Below are 19,540 nucleotides of genomic sequence, written 5' to 3'. Positions count from 1 at the left end.
GAAAATTTTCAACTTTTTGAAGCCGAAATCTTTTCATGAAAATGTTCAACTTTATTGAAGCAGAAATCTTTTCATGAAAATTTAAAACTTTTTTGAAGCAGAAATAGTTCATGAAAATTTTCAACTTTTTTGAAGCTGAAATCTTTTCATGAAAATTTTCAACTTTTTTGAAGCCTAAATCTTTTCATGAAAATTTTCAACTTTTTCGAAGTAGAAAAACTTCGTGAAAGTTTTCAACTTTTTCGAAGCCGAAATCTTTTCATGAAAATGTTAAACTTTTTTAAAGCAGAAATAGTTCATGAAAATTTTGAACTTTTTTGAAGCCGAAATCTTTTCATGAAAATTTTAAACTTTTTTAAAGCAGAAATAGTTCATGAAAATTTTGAACTTTTTTGAAGCAGAAATCTTTTCATGAAAATCGTTGACTTTTTTGAAGCCGAAATACTTCATGAAAATTTTCAACTTTTTTGAAGCCGAAATCTTTTCATGAAAATTTTCAACTTTTTTGAAGCCATAATCCTGTCATGAAAATGTTCAACTTTTTTGAAGCAGAAATCTTTTCATGAAAATCTTCGACTTTTTTGAAGCCGAAATAGTTCATGAAAGTTTTCAACCTTTTTGAAGCCGAAATACTTTATGAAAATTTTTAACTTTTTTAAAGCCAAAATACTGTCATGAAAATTTTCAACTGTTTTGAAGCCTAAATCTTTTCATGAAAATTTTCAACTTTTTTGAAGCCGAAATCTTTTCATGAAAATTTTCAACTTTTTTGAAGCCGAAATACTTCATGAAAATCTTCAAATCTTTTAAAGCCAAAATCTTTTCATGTAAATTTTCAACTTTTTTGAAGCCTAAAGACTTCATGAAAATCTTCGACTTTTTTGAAGCCTAAATACTTCATGAAAACTTTCAACTTTTTTGAAGCCTAAATCTTTTCATGAAAATTTTCAACTTTTTTGAAGCCAAAATCTTTTCATGAAAATTTTCAACTTTTTTGAAGCTGAAATCTTTTCATGAAAATTTTCAACTTTTTTGAAGCCGAAATCTTTTCATGAAAATTTTCAACTTTTTTGAAGCCGAAATACTTCATGAAAATCTTCAAATCTTTTAAAGCCGAAATCTTTTCATGTAAATTTTCAACTTTTTTGAAGCCTAAAGACTTCATGAAAATTTTCAACTTTTTTGAAGCCTAAATACTTCATGAAAACTTTCAACTTTTTTGAAGCCTAAATCTTTTCATGAAAATTTTCAACTTTTTTGAAGCTGAAATCTTTTCATGAAAATTTTCACCTTTTTTGAAGCCTAAATATTTTCATGAAAATTTTCAACTTTTTCGAAGTAGAAATAGTTCATGAAAATTTTGAACTGTGTTGAAGCCGAAATCTTTTCATGAAAATTTTCAACTTTTTTGAAGCCGAAATCTTTTCATGAAAATTTTCAACTTTTTTGAAGCAGAAAAACTTCATGAAAGTTTTCAACTTTTTTGAAGCCGAAATCTTTTCATGAAAATCTTCAAATCTTTTGAAGCCGAAATCTTTTCATGAAAATTTTCAACTTTTTGAAGCCGAAATCTTTTCATGAAAATGTTCAACTTTTTTGAAGCTGAAATCTTTTCATGAAAATTTTCAACTTTTTTGAAGCAGAAAAACTTCATGAAAGTTTTCAACTTTTTTGAAGCCGAAATACTTCATGAAAATCTTTAAATCTTTTGAAGCCGAAATCTTTTCATGAAAATTTTCAACTTTTTTGAAGCAGAAAAACTTCATGAAAGTTTTCAACTTTTTTGAAGCCGAAATCTTTTCATGAAAATCTTCAAATCTTTTGAAGCCGAAATCTTTTCATGAAAATTTTCAACTTTTTGAAGCCGAAATCTTTTCATGAAAATTTTCAACTTTTTTGAAGCTGAAATCTTTTCATGAAAATTTTCAACTTTTTTGAAGCAGAAATCTTTTCATGAAAATTTTAAACTTTTTTGAAGCCGAAAAACTTCATGAAAGTTTTCAACTTTTTTGAAGCCGAAATACTTCATGAAAATCTTTAAATCTTTTGAAGCCGAAATCTTTTCATGAAAATTTTCAACTTTTTTGAAGCTGAAATCTTTTCATGAAAATTTTCAACTTTTTTGAAGCAGAAATCTTTTCATGAAAATTTTCAACTTTTTTGAAGCCGAAAAACTTCATGAAAGTTTTCAACTTTTTTGAAGCCTAAAGACATCATGAAAATTTTCAACTTTTTCGAAGTAGAAATAGTTCATGAAAATTTTGAACTGTTTTGAAGCCGAAATCTTTTCATGAAAATTTTCAACTTTTTTGAAGCAGAAATCTTTTCATGAAAATTTTCAACTTTTTTGAAGCAGAAAAACTTCATGAAAGTTTTCAACTTTTTTGAAGCCGAAATACTTCATGAAAATCTTCAAATCTTTTGAAGCCGAAATCTTTTCATGAAAATTTTCAACTTTTTGAAGCCGAAATCTTTTCATGAAAATGTTCAACTTTATTGAAGCAGAAATCTTTTCATGAAAATTTAAAACTTTTTTGAAGCAGAAATAGTTCATGAAAATTTTCAACTTTTTTGAAGCTGAAATCTTTTCATGAAAATTTTCAACTTTTTTGAAGCCTAAATCTTTTCATGAAAATTTTCAACTTTTTCGAAGTAGAAAAACTTCGTGAAAGTATTCAACTTTTTCGAAGCCGAAATCTTTTCATGAAAATGTTAAACTTTTTTAAAGCAGAAATAGTTCATGAAAATTTTGAACTTTTTTGAAGCCGAAATCTTTTCATGAAAATTTTAAACTTTTTTAAAGCAGAAATAGTTCATGAAAATTTTGAACTTTTTTGAAGCAGAAATCTTTTCATGAAAATCGTTGACTTTTTTGAAGCCGAAATACTTCATGAAAATTTTCAACTTTTTTGAAGCCGAAATCTTTTCATGAAAATTTTCAACTTTTTTGAAGCCATAATCCTGTCATGAAAATGTTCAACTTTTTTGAAGCAGAAATCTTTTCATGAAAATCTTCGACTTTTTTGAAGCCGAAATAGTTCATGAAAGTTTTCAACCTTTTTGAAGCCGAAATACTTTATGAAAATTTTTAACTTTTTTAAAGCCAAAATACTGTCATGAAAATTTTCAACTGTTTTGAAGCCTAAATCTTTTCATGAAAATTTTCAACTTTTTTGAAGCCGAAATCTTTTCATGAAAATTTTCAACTTTTTTGAAGCCGAAATACTTCATGAAAATCTTCAAATCTTTTAAAGCCAAAATCTTTTCATGTAAATTTTCAACTTTTTTGAAGCCTAAAGACTTCATGAAAATCTTCGACTTTTTTGAAGCCTAAATACTTCATGAAAACTTTCAACTTTTTTGAAGCCTAAATCTTTTCATGAAAATTTTCAACTTTTTTGAAGCCGAAATCTTTTCATGAAAATGTTCAACTTTTTTGAAGCAGAAATCTTTTCATGAAAATTTTCAACTTTTTTGAAACCTAAATCTTTTCATGAAAATTTTCAACTTTTTTGATGCCGAAATCTTTTCATGAAAATTTTCAACTTTTTTGATGCCGAAATATTTCATGAAAATTTTCAACTTTTTTGAAGCCGAATTTTTTTCATGTAAATTTTCAACTTTTTTGAAGCCGAAATCTTTTCATGAAAATTTTCAACTTTTTTGAAGCAGAAATCTTTTCATGAAAATCGTTGACTTTTTTGAAGCCGAAATACTTCATGAAAATTTTCAACTTTTTTGAAGCAGAAATCTTTTCATGAAAATCGTCGACTTTTTTGAAGCCGAAATCTTTTCATGAAAATTTTCAACTTTTTTGAAGCCATAATCCTGTCATGAAAATGTTCAACTTTTTTGAAGCAGAAATCTTTTCATGAAAATCTTCGACTTTTTTGAAGCCGAAATAGTTCATGAAAGTTTTCAACCTTTTTGAAGCCGAAATACTTTATGAAAATTTTTAACTTTTTTAAAGCCAAAATACTGTCATGAAAATTTTCAACTTTTTTGAAGCCGAAATCTTTTCATGAAAATTTTCAACTTTTTTGAAGCCGAAATCTTTTCATGAAAATTTTCAACTTTTTTGAAGCCGAAATACTTCATGAAAATCTTCAAATCTTTTAAAGCCGAAATCTTTTCATGTAAATTTTGAACTTTTTTGAAGCCTAAAGACTTCATGAAAATCTTCGACTTTTTTGAAGCTGAAATACTTCATGAAAACTTTCAACTTTTTTGAAGCCTAAATCTTTTCATGAAAATTTTCAACTTTTTTGAAGCAGAAATCTTTTCATGAAAATTTTCAACTTTTTTGAAGCCGAAAAACTTCATGAAAGTTTTCAACTTTTTTGAAGCCGAAATACTTCATGAAAATCTTCAAATCTTTTGAAGCCGAAATCTTTTCATGAAAATTTTCAACTTTTTTGAAGCTGAAATCTTTTCATGAAAATTTTCAACTTTTTTGAAGCAGAAATCTTTTCATGAAAATTTTCAACTTTTTTGAAGCCGAAAAACTTCATGAAAGTTTTCAACTTTTTTGAAGCCTAAAGACTTCATGAAAATTTTCAACTTTTTTGAAGCCGAAATACTTCATGAAAATTTTCAACTTTTTTGAAGCCGAAATCTTTTCATGAAAATTTTCAACTTTTTCGAAGTAGAAATAGTTCATGAAAATTTTGAACTGTTTTGAAGCCGAAATCTTTTCATGAAAATTTTCAACTTTTTTGAAGCCTAAATCTTTTCATGAAAATTTTCAACTTTTTTGAAGCAGAAAAACTTCATGAAAGTTTTCAACTTTTTTGAAGCCGAAATACTTCATGAAAATCTTCAAATCTTTTGAAGCCGAAATCTTTTCATGAAAATTTTCAACTTTTTGAAGCCGAAATCTTTTCATGAAAATGTTCAACTTTATTGAAGCAGAAATCTTTTCATGAAAATTTAAAACTTTTTTGAAGCAGAAATAGTTCATGAAAATTTTCAACTTTTTTGAAGCTGAAATCTTTTCATGAAAATTTTCAACTTTTTTGAAGCCTAAATCTTTTCATGAAAATTTTCAACTTTTTCGAAGTAGAAAAACTTCATGAAAGTTTTCAACTTTTTTGAAGCCGAAATACTTCATGAAAATCTTGAACTTTTTTGAAGCCGAAATCTTTTCATGAAAATGTTAAACTTTTTTAAAGCAGAAACAGTTCATGAAAATTTTGAACTTTTTTGAAGCCGAAATCTTTTCATGAAAATTTTAAACTTTTTTAAAGCAGAAATAGTTCATGAAAATTTTGAACTTTTTTGAAGCAGAAATCTTTTCATGAAAATCGTTGACTTTTTTGAAGCCGAAATACTTCATGAAAATGTTCAACTTTTTTGAAGCCTAAATCTTTTCATGAAAATCGTCGACTTTTTTGAAGCCGAAATCTTTTCATGAAAATTTTCAACTTTTTTGAAGCCATAATCCTGTCATGAAAATGTTCAACTTTTTTGAAGCAGAAATCTTTTCATGAAAATCTTCGACTTTTTTGAAGCCGAAATAGTTCATGAAAGTTTTCAACCTTTTTGAAGCCGAAATACTTTATGAAAATTTTTAACTTTTTTAAAGCCAAAATACTGTCATGAAAATTTTCAACTGTTTTGAAGCCTAAATCTTTTCATGAAAATTTTCAACTTTTTTGAAGCCGAAATCTTTTCATGAAAATTTTCAACTTTTTTGAAGCCGAAATACTTCATGAAAATCTTCAAATCTTTTAAAGCCAAAATCTTTTCATGTAAATTTTCAACTTTTTTGAAGCCTAAAGACTTCATGAAAATCTTCGACTTTTTTAAAGCCTAAATACTTCATGAAAACTTTCAACTTTTTTGAAGCCTAAATCTTTTCATGAAAATTTTCAACTTTTTTGAAGCAGAAATCTTTTCATGAAAATTTTCAACTTTTTTGACGCCGAAAAACTTCATGAAAGTTTTCAACTTTTTTGAAGCCGAAATACTTCATGAAAATCTTCAAGTCTTTTGAAGCCGAAATCTTTTCATGAAAATTTTCAACTTTTTTGAAGCCGAAATCTTTTCATGAAAATTTTCAACTTTTTTGAAGCAGAAATCTTTTCATGAAAATTTTAAACTTTTTTGAAGCCGAAAAACTTCATGAAAATTTTTAACTTTTGTAAAGCCAAAATACTGTCATGAAAATTTTCAACTGTTTTGAAGCCTAAATCTTTTCATGAAAATTTTCAACTTTTTTGAAACCTAAATCTTTTCATGAAAATTTTCAACTTTTTTGATGCCGAAATCTTTTCATGAAAATTTTAAACTTTTTTGATGCCGAAATAGTTCATGAAAATTTTCAACTTTTTTGAAGCCGAATTTTTTTCATGTAAATTTTCAACTTTTTTGAAGCCGAAATCTTTTCATGAAAATTTTCAACTTTTTTGAAGCAGAAATCTTTTCATGAAAATCGTTGACTTTTTTGAAGCCGAAATACTTCATGAAAATTTTCAACTTTTTTGAAGCCTAAATCTTTTCATGAAAATCGTCGACTTTTTTGAAGCCGAAATCTTTTCATGAAAATTTTCAACTTTTTTGAAGCCATAATCCTGTCATGAAAATGTTCAACTTTTTTGAAGCAGAAATCTTTTCATGAAAATCTTCGACTTTTTTGAAGCCGAAATAGTTCATGAAAGTTTTCAACCTTTTTGAAGCCGAAATACGTTATGAAAATTTTTAACTTTTTTAAAGCCAAAATACTGTCATGAAAATTTTCAACTGTTTTGAAGCCTAAATCTTTTCATGAAAATTTTCAACTTTTTTGAAGCCGAAATCTTTTCATGAAAATTTTCAACTTTTTTGAAGCCGAAATACTTCATGAAAATCTTCAAATCTTTTAAAGCCGAAATCTTTTCATGTAAATTTTCAACTTTTTTGAAGCCTAAAGACTTCATGAAAATCTTCGACTTTTTTGAAGCCTAAATACTTCATGAAAACTTTCAACTTTTTTGAAGCCTAAATCTTTTCATGAAAACTTTCAACTTTTTTGAAGCAGAAATCTTTTCATGAAAATTTTCAACTTTTTTGAAGCCGAAAAACTTCATGAAAGTTTTCAACTTTTTTGAAGCCGAAATACTTCATGAAAATCTTCAAATCTTTTGAAGCCGAAATCTTTTCATGAAAATTTTCAACTTTTTTGAAGCTGAAATCTTTTCATGAAAATTTTCAACTTTTTTGAAGCAGAAATCTTTTCATGAAAATTTTCAACTTTTTTGAAGCCGAAAAACTTCATGAAAGTTTTCAACTTTTTTGAAGCCTAAAGACTTCATGAAAATCTTCAACTTTTTTGAAGCCGAAATACTTCATGAAAATTTTCAACTTTTTTGAAGCCGAAATCTTTTCATGAAAATTTTCAACGTTTTTGAAGCCGAAATCTTTTCATGAAAATTTTCAACTTTTTTGAAGCAGAAAAACTTCATGAAAGTTTTCAACTTTTTTGAAGCCGAAATACTTCATGAAAATCTTCAAATCTTTTGAAGCCGAAATCTTTTCATGAAAATTTTCAACTTTTTGAAGCCGAAATCTTTTCATGAAAATGTTCAACTTTATTGAAGCAGAAATCTTTTCATGAAAATTTAAAACTTTTTTGAAGCAGAAATAGTTCATGAAAATTTTCAACTTTTTTGAAGCCGAAATACTTCATGAAAATCTTCAAATCTTTTGAAGCCGAAATCTTTTCATGAAAATTTTGAACTTTTTTGAAGCCGAAATCTTTTCATGAAAATGTTAAACTTTTTTAAAGCAGAAATAGTTCATGAAAATTTTGAACTTTTTTGAAGCCGAAATCTTTTCATGAAAATTTTCAACTTTTTTAAAGCAGAAATAGTTCATGAAAATTTTGAACTTTTTTGAAGCAGAAATCTTTTCATGAAAATCGTTGACTTTTTTGAAGCCGAAATACTTCATGAAAATTTTCAACTTTTTTGAAGCCTAAATCTTTTCATGAAAATCGTCGACTTTTTTGAAGCCGAAATCTTTTCATGAAAATGTTCAACTTTTTTGAAGCCATAATCCTGTCATGAAAATGTTCAACTTTTTTGAAGCAGAAATCTTTTCATGAAAATCTTCGACTTTTTTGAAGCCGAAATAGTTCATGAAAGTTTTCAACCTTTTTGAAGCCGAAATACTTTATGAAAATTTTTAACTTTTTTAAAGCCAAAATACTGTCATGAAAATTTTCAACTGTTTTGAAGCCTAAATCTTTTCATGAAAATTTTCAACTTTTTTGAAGCCGAAATCTTTTCATGAAAATTTTCAACTTTTTTTAAGCCGAAATACTTCATGAAAATCTTCGACTTTTTTGAAGCCGAAATACTTCATGAAAACTTTCAACTTTTTTGAAGCCTAAATCTTTTCATGAAAATTTTCAACTTTTTTGAAGCAGAAATCTTTTCATGAAAATTTTCAACTTTTTTGAAGCCGAAATACTTCATGAAAATCTTCAAATCTTTTGAAGCCGAAATCTTTTCATGAAAATTTTCAACTTTTTTGAAGCAGAAATCTTTTCATGAAAATTTTCAACTTTTTTGAAGCAGAAATCTTTTCATGAAAATTTTAAACTTTTTTGAACCTGAAAAACTTCATGAAAATTTTTAACTTTTGTAAAGCCAAAATACTGTCATGAAAATTTTCAACTGTTTTGAAGCCTAAATCTTTTCATGAAAATTTTCAACTGTTTTGAAGCCTAAATCTTTTCATGAAAATTTTCAACTTTTTTGAAGCAGAAATAGTTCATGAAAATTTTCAACTTTTTTGAAGCCGAAATACTTCATGAAAATCTTCAAATCTTTTGAAGCCGAAATCTTTTCATGAAAATTTTGAACTTTTTTGAAGCCGAAATCTTTTCATGAAAATGTTAAACTTTTTTAAAGCAGAAATAGTTCATGAAAATTTTGAACTTTTTTGAAGCCGAAATCTTTTCATGAAAATTTTAAACTTTTTTAAAGCAGAAATAGTTCATGAAAATTTTGAACTTTTTTGAAGCAGAAATCTTTTCATGAAAATTTTCAACTTTTTTGAAGCAGAAATCTTTTCATGAAAATGTTCAACTTTTTTGAAGCCGAAATACTTCATGAAAATCTTCAAATCTTTTGAAGCCGAAATCTTTTCATGAAAATTTTCAACTTTTTTGAAGCCGAAATCTTTTCATGAAAATTTTCAACTTTTTTGAAGCAGAAATCTTTTCATGAAAATCGTTGACTTTTTTGAAGCCGAAATACTTCATGAAAATTTTCAACTTTTTTGAAGCCTAAATCTTTTCATGAAAATCGTCGACTTTTTTGAAGCCGAAATCTTTTCATGAAAATTTTCAACTTTTTTGAAGCCATAATCCTGTCATGAAAATGTTCAACTTTTTTGAAGCAGAAATCTTTTCATGAAAATCTTCGACTTTTTTGAAGCCGAAATAGTTCATGAAAGTTTTCAACCTTTTTGAAGCCGAAATACTTTATGAAAATTTTTAACTTTTTTAAAGCCAAAATACTGTCATGAAAATTTTCAACTGTTTTGAAGCCTAAATCTTTTCATGAAAATTTTCAACTTTTTTGAAGCCGAAATCTTTTCATGAAAATTTTCAACTTTTTTGAAGCCGAAATACTTCATGAAAATCTTCAAATCTTTTAAAGCCGAAATCTTTTCATGTAAATTTTCAACTTTTTTGAAGCCTAAAGACTTCATGAAAATCTTCGACTTTTTTGAAGCCTAAATACTTCATGAAAACTTTCAACTTTTTTGAAGCCTAAATCTTTTCATGAAAATTTTCAACTTTTTTGAAGCAGAAATCTTTTCATGAAAATTTTCAACTTTTTTGAAGCAGAAATCTTTTCATGAAAATGTTCAACTTTTTTGAAGCCGAAATACTTCATGAAAATCTTCAAATCTTTTGAAGCCGAAATCTTTTCATGAAAATTTTCAACTTTTTTGAAGCCGAAATCTTTTCATGAAAATTTTCAACTTTTTTGAAGCAGAAATCTTTTCATGAAAATCGTTGACTTTTTTGAAGCCGAAATACTTCATGAAAATTTTCAACTTTTTTGAAGCCTAAATCTTTTCATGAAAATCGTCGACTTTTTTGAAGCCGAAATCTTTTCATGAAAATTTTCAACTTTTTTGAAGCCATAATCCTGTCATGAAAATGTTCAACTTTTTTGAAGCAGAAATCTTTTCATGAAAATCTTCGACTTTTTTGAAGCCGAAATAGTTCATGAAAGTTTTCAACCTTTTTGAAGCCGAAATACTTTATGAAAATTTTTAACTTTTTTAAAGCCAAAATACTGTCATGAAAATTTTCAACTGTTTTGAAGCCTAAATCTTTTCATGAAAATTTTCAACTTTTTTGAAGCCGAAATCTTTTCATGAAAATTTTCAACTTTTTTGAAGCCGAAATACTTCATGAAAATCTTCAAATCTTTTAAAGCCGAAATCTTTTCATGTAAATTTTCAACTTTTTTGAAGCCTAAAGACTTCATGAAAATCTTCGACTTTTTTGAAGCCTAAATACTTCATGAAAACTTTCAACTTTTTTGAAGCCTAAATCTTTTCATGAAAATTTTCAACTTTTTTGAAGCAGAAATCTTTTCATGAAAATTTTCAACTTTTTTGAAGCCGAAAAACTTCATGAAAGTTTTCAACTTTTTTGAAGCCGAAATACTTCATGAAAATCTTCAAATCTTTTGAAGCCGAAATCTTTTCATGAAAATTTTCAACTTTTTTGAAGCCGAAATCTTTTCATGAAAATTTTAAACTTTTTTGAAGCCGAAAAACTTTATGAAAATTTTTAACTTTTGTAAAGCCAAAATACTGTCATGAAAATTTTCAACTGTTTTGAAGCCTAAATCTTTTCATGAAAATTTTCAACTTTTTTGAAACCTAAATCTTTTCATGAAAATTTTCAACTTTTTTGATGCCGAAATCTTTTCATGAAAATTTTCAACTTTTTTGATGCCGAAATAGTTCATGAAAATTTTCAACTTTTTTGAAGCCGAATTTTTTTCATGTAAATTTTCAACTTTTTTGAAGCCGAAATCTTTTCATGAAAAATTTAAACTTTTTTGAAGCAGAAATCTTTTCATGAAAATCGTTGACTTTTTTGAAGCCGAAATACTTCATGAAAATTTTCAACTTTTTTGAAGCCTAAATCTTTTCATGAAAATCGTCGACTTTTTTGAAGCCGAAATCTTTTCATGAAAATTTTCAACTTTTTTGAAGCCATAATCCTGTCATGAAAATGTTCAACTTTTTTGAAGCAGAAATCTTTTCATGAAAATCTTCGACTTTTTTGAAGCCGAAATAGTTCATGAAAGTTTTCAACCTTTTTGAAGCCGAAATACTTTATGAAAATTTTTAACTTTTTTAAAGCCAAAATACTGTCATGAAAATTTTCAACTGTTTTGAAGCCTAAATCTTTTCATGAAAATTTTCAACTTTTTTGAAGCCGAAATCTTTTCATGAAAATTTTCAACTTTTTTGAAGCCGAAATACTTCATGAAAATCTTCAAATCTTTTAAAGCCGAAATCTTTTCATGTAAATTTTGAACTTTTTTGAAGCCTAAAGACTTCATGAAAATTTTCAACTTTTTGAAGCCGAAATCTTTTCATGAAAATGTTCAACTTTATTGAAGCAGAAATCTTTTCATGAAAATTTAAAACTTTTTTGAAGCTGAAATACTTCATGAAAATTTTCAACTTTTTTGAAGCTGAAATCTTTTCATGAAAATTTTCAACTTTTTTGAAGCCTAAATCTTTTCATGAAAATTTTCAACTTTTTCGAAGTAGAAAAACTTCATGAAAGTTTTCAACTTTTTTGAAGCCGAAATACTTCATGAAAATCTTCAAATCTTTTGAAGCCGAAATCTTTTCATGAAAATTTTGAACTTTTTTGAAGCCGAAATCTTTTCATGAAAATGTTAAACTTTTTTAAAGCAGAAATAGTTCATGAAAATTTTGAACTTTTTTGAAGCCGAAATCTTTTCATGAAAATTTTAAACTTTTTTAAAGCAGAAATAGTTCATGAAAATTTTGAACTTTTTTGAAGCAGAAATCTTTTCATGAAAATTTTCAACTTTTTTGAAGCTGAAATCTTTTCATGTAAATTTTCAACTTTTTTGAAGCTGAAATCTTTTCATGAAAATTTTCAACTTCTTTGAAGCCTAAATCTTTTCATGAAAATTTTCAACTTTTTCGAAGTAGAAAAACTTCATGAAAGTTTTCAACTTTTTTGAAGCCGAAATACTTCATGAAAATCTTCAAATCTTTTGAAGCCGAAATCTTTTCATGAAAATTTTGAACTTTTTTGAAGCCGAAATCTTTTCATGAAAATGTTAAACTTTTTTAAAGCAGAAATAGTTCATGAAAATTTTGAACTTTTTTGAAGCAGAAATCTTTTCATGAAAATTTTAAACTTTTTTGAAGCCGAAATACTTCATGAAAATGTTCAACTTTTTTGAAGCCTAAATCTTTTCATGAAAATCGTCGACTTTTTTGAAGCCGAAATCTTTTCATGAAAATGTTCAACTTTTTTGAAGCAGAAATCTTTTCATGAAAATCTTCGACTTTTTTGAAGCCGAAATAGTTCATGAAAATCTTCAAATCTTTTAAAGCCGAAATCTTTTCATGTAAATTTTGAACTTTTTTGAAGCCTAAAGACTTCATGAAAATCTTCGACTTTTTTGAAGCCTAAATACTTCATGAAAACTTTCAACTTTTTTGAAGCCTAAATCTTTTCATGAAAATTTTCAACTTTTTTGAAGCTGAAATACTTCATGAAAATCTTCAAATCTTTTGAAGCCGAAATCTTTTCATGAAAATTTTCAACTTTTTTGAAGCTGAAATCTTTTCATGAAAATTTTCAACTTTTTTGAAGCAGAAATCTTTTCATGAAAATTTTCAACTTTTTTGAAGCCGAAAAACTTCATGAAAGTTTTCAACTTTTTTGAAGCCGAAATACTTCATGAAAATCTTCAAATCTTTTGAAGCCGAAATCTTTTCATGAAAATTTTCAACTTTTTTGAAGCTGAAATCTTTTCATGAAAATTTTCAACTTTTTTGAAGCAGAAATCTTTTCATGAAAATTTTCAACTTTTTTGAAGCCGAAAAACTTCATGAAAGTTTTCAACTTTTTTGAAGCCTAAAGACTTCATGAAAATCTTCAACTTTTTCGAAGTAGAAATAGTTCATGAAAATTTTGAACTGTTTTGAAGCCGAAATCTTTTCATGAAAATTTTCAACTTTTTTGAAGCAGAAAAACTTCATGAAAGTTTTCAACTTTTTTGAAGCCGAAATACTTCATGAAAATCTTCAAATCTTTTGAAGCCGAAATCTTTTCATGAAAATTTTCAACTTTTTGAAGCCGAAATCTTTTCATGAAAATGTTCAACTTTATTGAAGCAGAAATCTTTTCATGAAAATTTAAAACTTTTTTGAAGCAGAAATAGTTCATGAAAATTTTCAACTTTTTTGAAGCTGAAATCTTTTCATGAAAATTTTCAACTTTTTTGAAGCCTAAATCTTTTCATGAAAATTTTCAACTTTTTCGAAGTAGAAAAACTTCATGAAAGTTTTCAACTTTTTTGAAGCCGAAATACTTCATGAAAATCTTCAAATGTCTTGAAGCCGAAATCTTTTCATGAAAATTTTGAACTTTTTTGAAGCCGAAATCTTTTCATGAAAATGTTAAACTTTTTTAAAGCAGAAATAGTTCATGAAAATTTTGAACTTTTTTGAAGCCGAAATCTTTTCTTGAAAATTTTCAACTTTTTGAAGCCGAAATCTTTTCATGAAAATGTTCAACTTTATTGAAGCAGAAATCTTTTCATGAAAATTTAAAACTTTTTTGAAGCAGAAATAGTTCATGAAAATTTTGAACTTTTTTGAAGCCGAAATCTTTTCATGAAAATGTTCAACTTTATTGAAGCAGAAATCTTTTCATGAAAATTTAAAACTTTTTTGAAGCAGAAATAGTTCATGAAAATTTTGAACTTTTTTGAAGCCGAAATCTTTTCATGAAAATGTTCAACTTTATTGAAGCAGAAATCTTTTCATGAAAATTTAAAACTTTTTTGAAGCAGAAATAGTTCATGAAAATTTTGAACTTTTTTGAAGCCGAAATCTTTTCTTGAAAATTTTCAACTTTTTGAAGCCGAAATCTTTTCATGAAAATGTTCAACTTTATTGAAGCAGAAATCTTTTCATGAAAATTTAAAACTTTTTTGAAGCAGAAATAGTTCATGAAAATTTTGAACTTTTTTGAAGCCGAAATCTTTTCATGAAAATTTTCAACTTTTTTGAAGCTGAAATCTTTTCATGAAAATTTTCAACTTTTTTGAAGCCTAAATCTTTTCATGAAAATTTTCAACTTTTTTGAAGCTGAAATCTTTTAATGAAAATTTTGAACTTTTTTGAAGCCGAAATCTTTTCATGAAAATTTTCAACTTTTTTGAAGCCGAAATACTTCATGAAAATCTTCAAATCTTTTAAAGCCGAAATCTTTTCATGTAAATTTTCAACTTTTTTGAAGCCTAAAGACTTCATGAAAATTTTCAACTTTTTTGAAGCCTAAATACTTCATGAAAACTTTCAACTTTTTTGAAGCCTAAATCTTTTCATGAAAATTTTCAACTTTTTTGAAGCTGAAATCTTTTCATGAAAATCTTCAACTTTTTTGAAGCCCAAATCTTTTCATGAAAATTTTCAACTTTTTCGAAGTAGAAATAGTTCATGAAAATTTTGAACTGTGTTGAAGCCGAAATCTTTTCATGAAAATTTTCAACTTTTTTGAAGCCGAAATCTTTTCATGAAAATTTTCAACTTTTTTGAAGCAGAAAAACTTCATGAAAGTTTTCAACTTTTTTGAAGCCGAAATCTTTTCATGAAAATCTTCAAATCTTTTGAAGCCGAAATCTTTTCATGAAAATTTTCAACTTTTTGAAGCCGAAATCTTTTCATGAAAATGTTCAACTTTATTGAAGCAGAAATCTTTTCATGAAAATTTAAAACTTTTTTGAAGCAGAAATAGTTCATGAAAATTTTGAACTTTTTTGAAGCCGAAATCTTTTCATGAAAATTTTCAACTTTTTTAAAGCAGAAATAGTTCATGAAAATTTTGAACTTTTTTGAAGCCTAAATCTTTTCATGAAAATTTTCAACTTTTTTGAAGCCGAAATACTTCATGAAAATCTTCAAATGTTTTAAAGCCGAAATCTTTTCATGTAAATTTTCAACTTTTTTGAAGCCTAAAGACTTCATGAAAATCTTCGACTTTTTTGAAGCCTAAATACTTTATGAAAACTTTCAATTTTTTGAAGCCTAAATCTTTTCATGAAAATTTTCAACTTTTTTGAAGCAGAAATCTTTTCATGAAAATTTTCAACTTTTTTGAAGCAGAAATCTTTTCATGAAAATTTTCAACTTTTTTGAAGCCGAAAAACTTCATGAAAGTTTTCAATTTTTTTGAAGCCGAAATACTTCATGAAAATCTTCAAATCTTTTGAAGCCGAAATCTTTTCATGAAAATTTTGAACTTTTTTGAAGCTGAAATCTTTTCATGAAAATTTTCAACTTTTTTGAAGCAGAAATCTTTTCATGAAAATTTTCAACTTTTTTGAAGCCGAAAAACTTCATGAAAGTTTTCAACTTTTTTGAAGCCTAAAGACTTCATGAAAATCTTCAACTTTTTTGAAGCCGAAATCTTTTCATGAAAATTTTCAACTTTTTCGAAGTAGAAATAGTTCATGAAAATTTTGAACTGTTTTGAAGCCGAAATCTTTTCATGAAAATTTTCAACTTTTTTGAAGCCGAAATCTTTTCATGAAAATGTTCAACTTTATTCAAGCAGAAATCTTTTCATGAAAATTTAAAACTTTTTCGAAGTAGAAATAGTTCATGAAAAATTTTGAACTGTTTTGAAGCCGAAATCTTTTCATGAAAATTTCCAACTTTTTTGAAGCCGAAATCTTTTCATGAAAATTTTCAACTTTTTTGAAGCAGAAAAACTTCATGAAAGTTTTCAACTTTTTTGAAGCCGAAATACTTCATGAAAATCTTCAAATCTTTTGAAGCCGAAATCTTTTCATGAAAATTTTCAACTTTTTGAAGCCGAAATCTTTTCATGAAAATGTTCAACTTTATTGAAGCAGAAATCTTTTCATGAAAATTTAAAACTTTTTTGAAGCAGAAATAGTTCATGAAAATTTTGAACTTTTTTGAAGCCAAAATCTTTTCATGAAAATTTTCAACTTTTTTAAAGCAGAAATAGTTCATGAAAATTTTGAACTTTTTTGAAGCCGAAATCTTTTCTTGAAAATTTTCAACTTTTTGAAGCCTAAATCTTTTCATGAAAATCTTCAACTTTTTTGAAGCCGAAATCTTTTCATGAAAATTTTCAACTTTTTCGAAGTAGAAATAGTTCATGAAAATTTTGAACTGTTTTGAAGCCGAAATCTTTTCATGAAAATTTTCAACTTTTTTGAAGCCGAAATCTTTTCATGAAAATTTTCAACTTTTTTGAAGCAGAAAAACTTCATGAAAGTTTTCAACTTTTTTGAAGCCGAAATACTTCATGAAAATCTTCAAATCTTTTGAAGCCGAAATCTTTTCATGAAAATTTTCAACTTTTTGAAGCCGAAATCTTTTCATGAAAATGTTCAACTTTATTGAAGCAGAAATCTTTTCATGAAAATTTAAAACTTTTTTGAAGCAGAAATAGTTCATGAAAATTTTCAACTTTTTTGAAGCTGAAATCTTTTCATGAAAATTTTCAACTTTTTTGAAGCCTAAATCTTTTCATGAAAATTTTCAACTTTTTCGAAGTAGAAATAGTTCATGAAAAATTTTGAACTGTTTTGAAGCCGAAATCTTTTCATGAAAATTTTCAACTTTTTTGAAGCCGAAATCTTTTCATGAAAATTTTCAACTTTTTTGAAGCAGATAAACTTCATGAAAGTTTTCAACTTTTTTGAAGCCGAAATACTTCATGAAAATCTTCAAATCTTTTGAAGCCGAAATCTTTTCATGAAAATTTTCAACTTTTTGAAGCCGAAATCTTTTCATGAAAATGTTCAACTTTATTGAAGCAGAAATCTTTTCATGAAAATTTTCAACTTTTTTGAAGCCTAAATCTTTTCATGAAAATTTTCAACTTTTTTAAAGCAGAAATAGTTCATGAAAATTTTGAACTTTTTTGAAGCCGAAATCTTTTCTTGAAAATTTTCAACTTTTTGAAGCCGAAATCTTTTCATGAAAATTTTCAACTTTTTTGAAGCTGAAATCTTTTCATGAAAATTTTCAACTTTTTTGAAGCCTAAATCTTTTCATGAAAATTTTCAACTTTTTTGAAGCTGAAATCTTTTCATGAAAATTTTGAACTTTTTTGAAGCCGAAATCTTTTCATGAAAATTTTCAACTTTTTTGAAGCCGAAATACTTCATGAAAATCTTCAAATCTTTTAAAGCCGAAATCTTTTCATGTAAATTTTCAACTTTTTTGAAGCCTAAAGACTTCATGAAAATCTTCGACTTTTTTGAAGCCTAAATACTTCATGAAAACTTTCAACTTTTTTGAAGCCTAAATCTTTTCATGAAAACTTTCAACTTTTTTGAAGCAGAAATAGTTCATGAAAATTTTCAACTTTTTTGAAGCTGAAATCTTTTCATGAAAATTTTCAACTTTTTTGAAGCCGAAATACTTAATGAAAATTTTCAACTTTTTTGAAGCCTAAATCTTTTCATGTAAATTTTCAACTTTTTTGAAGCCGAAATACTTCATGAAAATTTTCAAATCTTTTGAAGCCGAAATCTTTTCATGAAAATTTTCAACTTTTTTGAAGCAGAAATCTTTTCATGAAAATCATAGACTTTTTTGAAGCCGAAATACTTCATGAAAGTTTTTTTTAACTTTTTTGAAGCTGAAATACTTCATGAAAATTTTCAACTTTTTTGAAGCCAAAATCTTTTCATGAAAATGTTCAACTATTTTGAAGCAGAAATAGTTCATGAAAATTTTCAACTTTTTTGATGCCGAAATCTTTTCATGAAAATTTTCAACTTTTTTGAAGCAGAAATCTTTTCATGAAAATCTTCGACTTTTTTGAAGCCGACAAACTTCATGAAAGTTTTCAACTTTTTTGAAGCCGAAATACTTCATGAAAATCTTCAAATCTTTTGAAGCCGAAATCTTTTCATGAAAATTTTCAACTTTTTTGAAGCAGAAATAGTTCATGAAAATTTTCAACTTTTTTGAAGCAGAAATCTTTTCATGAAAATTTTCAACTTTTATGAAGTAGAAATAGTTCATAAAAATTTTGAAATTTTTTGAAGCCGAAATCTTTTCATGAAAATCTTCAACTTTTTTGAAGCCAAAATCTTTTCATGAAAATTTTCAACTTTTTTGAAGCAGAAATAGTTCATGAAAATTTTCAACTTTTTTGAAGCCAAAATCTTTTCATGAAAATGTTCAACTATTTTGAAGCAGAAATAGTTCATGAAAATTTTCAACTTTTTTGAAGCCGAAATCTTTTCATGAAAATGTTCAACTTTTTTGAAGCAGAAATCTTTTCATGAAAATTTTCGACTTTTTTAAAGCCGAAAAACTTCATGAAAGTTTTCAACTTTTTTGAAGCCGAAATACTTCATGAAAATTTTCAACTTTTTTGAAGCCGAAATCTTTTCATGTAAATTTTCAACTTTTTTGAAGCCAAAAGACTTCATGAAAATCTTAGACTTTTTTGAAGCTGAAATACTTCATGAAAATTTTCAACTTTTTTGAAGCCTAAATATTTTCATGAAAATTTTCAACTTTTTTGGAGCCGAAAAACTTCATGAAAGTTTTCAACTTTTTTGAAGCCGAAATACTTCATGAAAATCTTCAAATCTTTTGAAGCCGAAATCTTTTCATGAAAATTTTCAACTTTTTTGAAGCAGAAATCTTTTCATGAAAATCGTTGACTTTTTTGAAGCCGAAATACTTCATGAAAATTTTCAACTTTTTTGAAGCCTAAATCTTTTCATGAAAATCGTCGACTTTTTTGAAGCCGAAATCTTTTCATGAAAATTTTCAACTTTTTTGAAGCCATAATCCTGTCATGAAAATGTTCAACTTTTTTGAAGCAGAAATCTTTTCATGAAAATCTTCGACTTTTTTGAAGCCGAAATAGTTCATGAAAGTTTTCAACCTTTTTGAAGCCGAAATACTTTATGAAAATTTTTAACTTTTTTAAAGCCAAAATACTGTCATGAAAATTTTCAACTGTTTTGAAGCCTAAATCTTTTCATGTAAATTTTCAACTTTTTTGAAGCCTAAAGACTTCATGAAAATCTTCGACTTTTTTGAAGCCTAAATACTTCATGAAAACTTTCAACTTTTTTGAAGCCTAAATCTTTTCATGAAAATTTTCAACTTTTTTGAAGCTGAAATACTTCATGAAAATCTTCAAATCTTTTGAAGCCGAAATCTTTTCATGAAAATTTTCAACTTTTTTGAAGCTGAAATCTTTTCATGAAAATTTTCAACTTTTTTGAAGCAGAAA

The sequence above is a fragment of the Labrus bergylta genome, chromosome 21, assembly GCF_963930695.1.
Source record: "Labrus bergylta chromosome 21, fLabBer1.1, whole genome shotgun sequence".
Taxonomy (NCBI): Eukaryota; Metazoa; Chordata; class Actinopteri; order Labriformes; family Labridae; genus Labrus; species Labrus bergylta.
Note: the sequence above shows the minus strand (reverse complement) of the source record.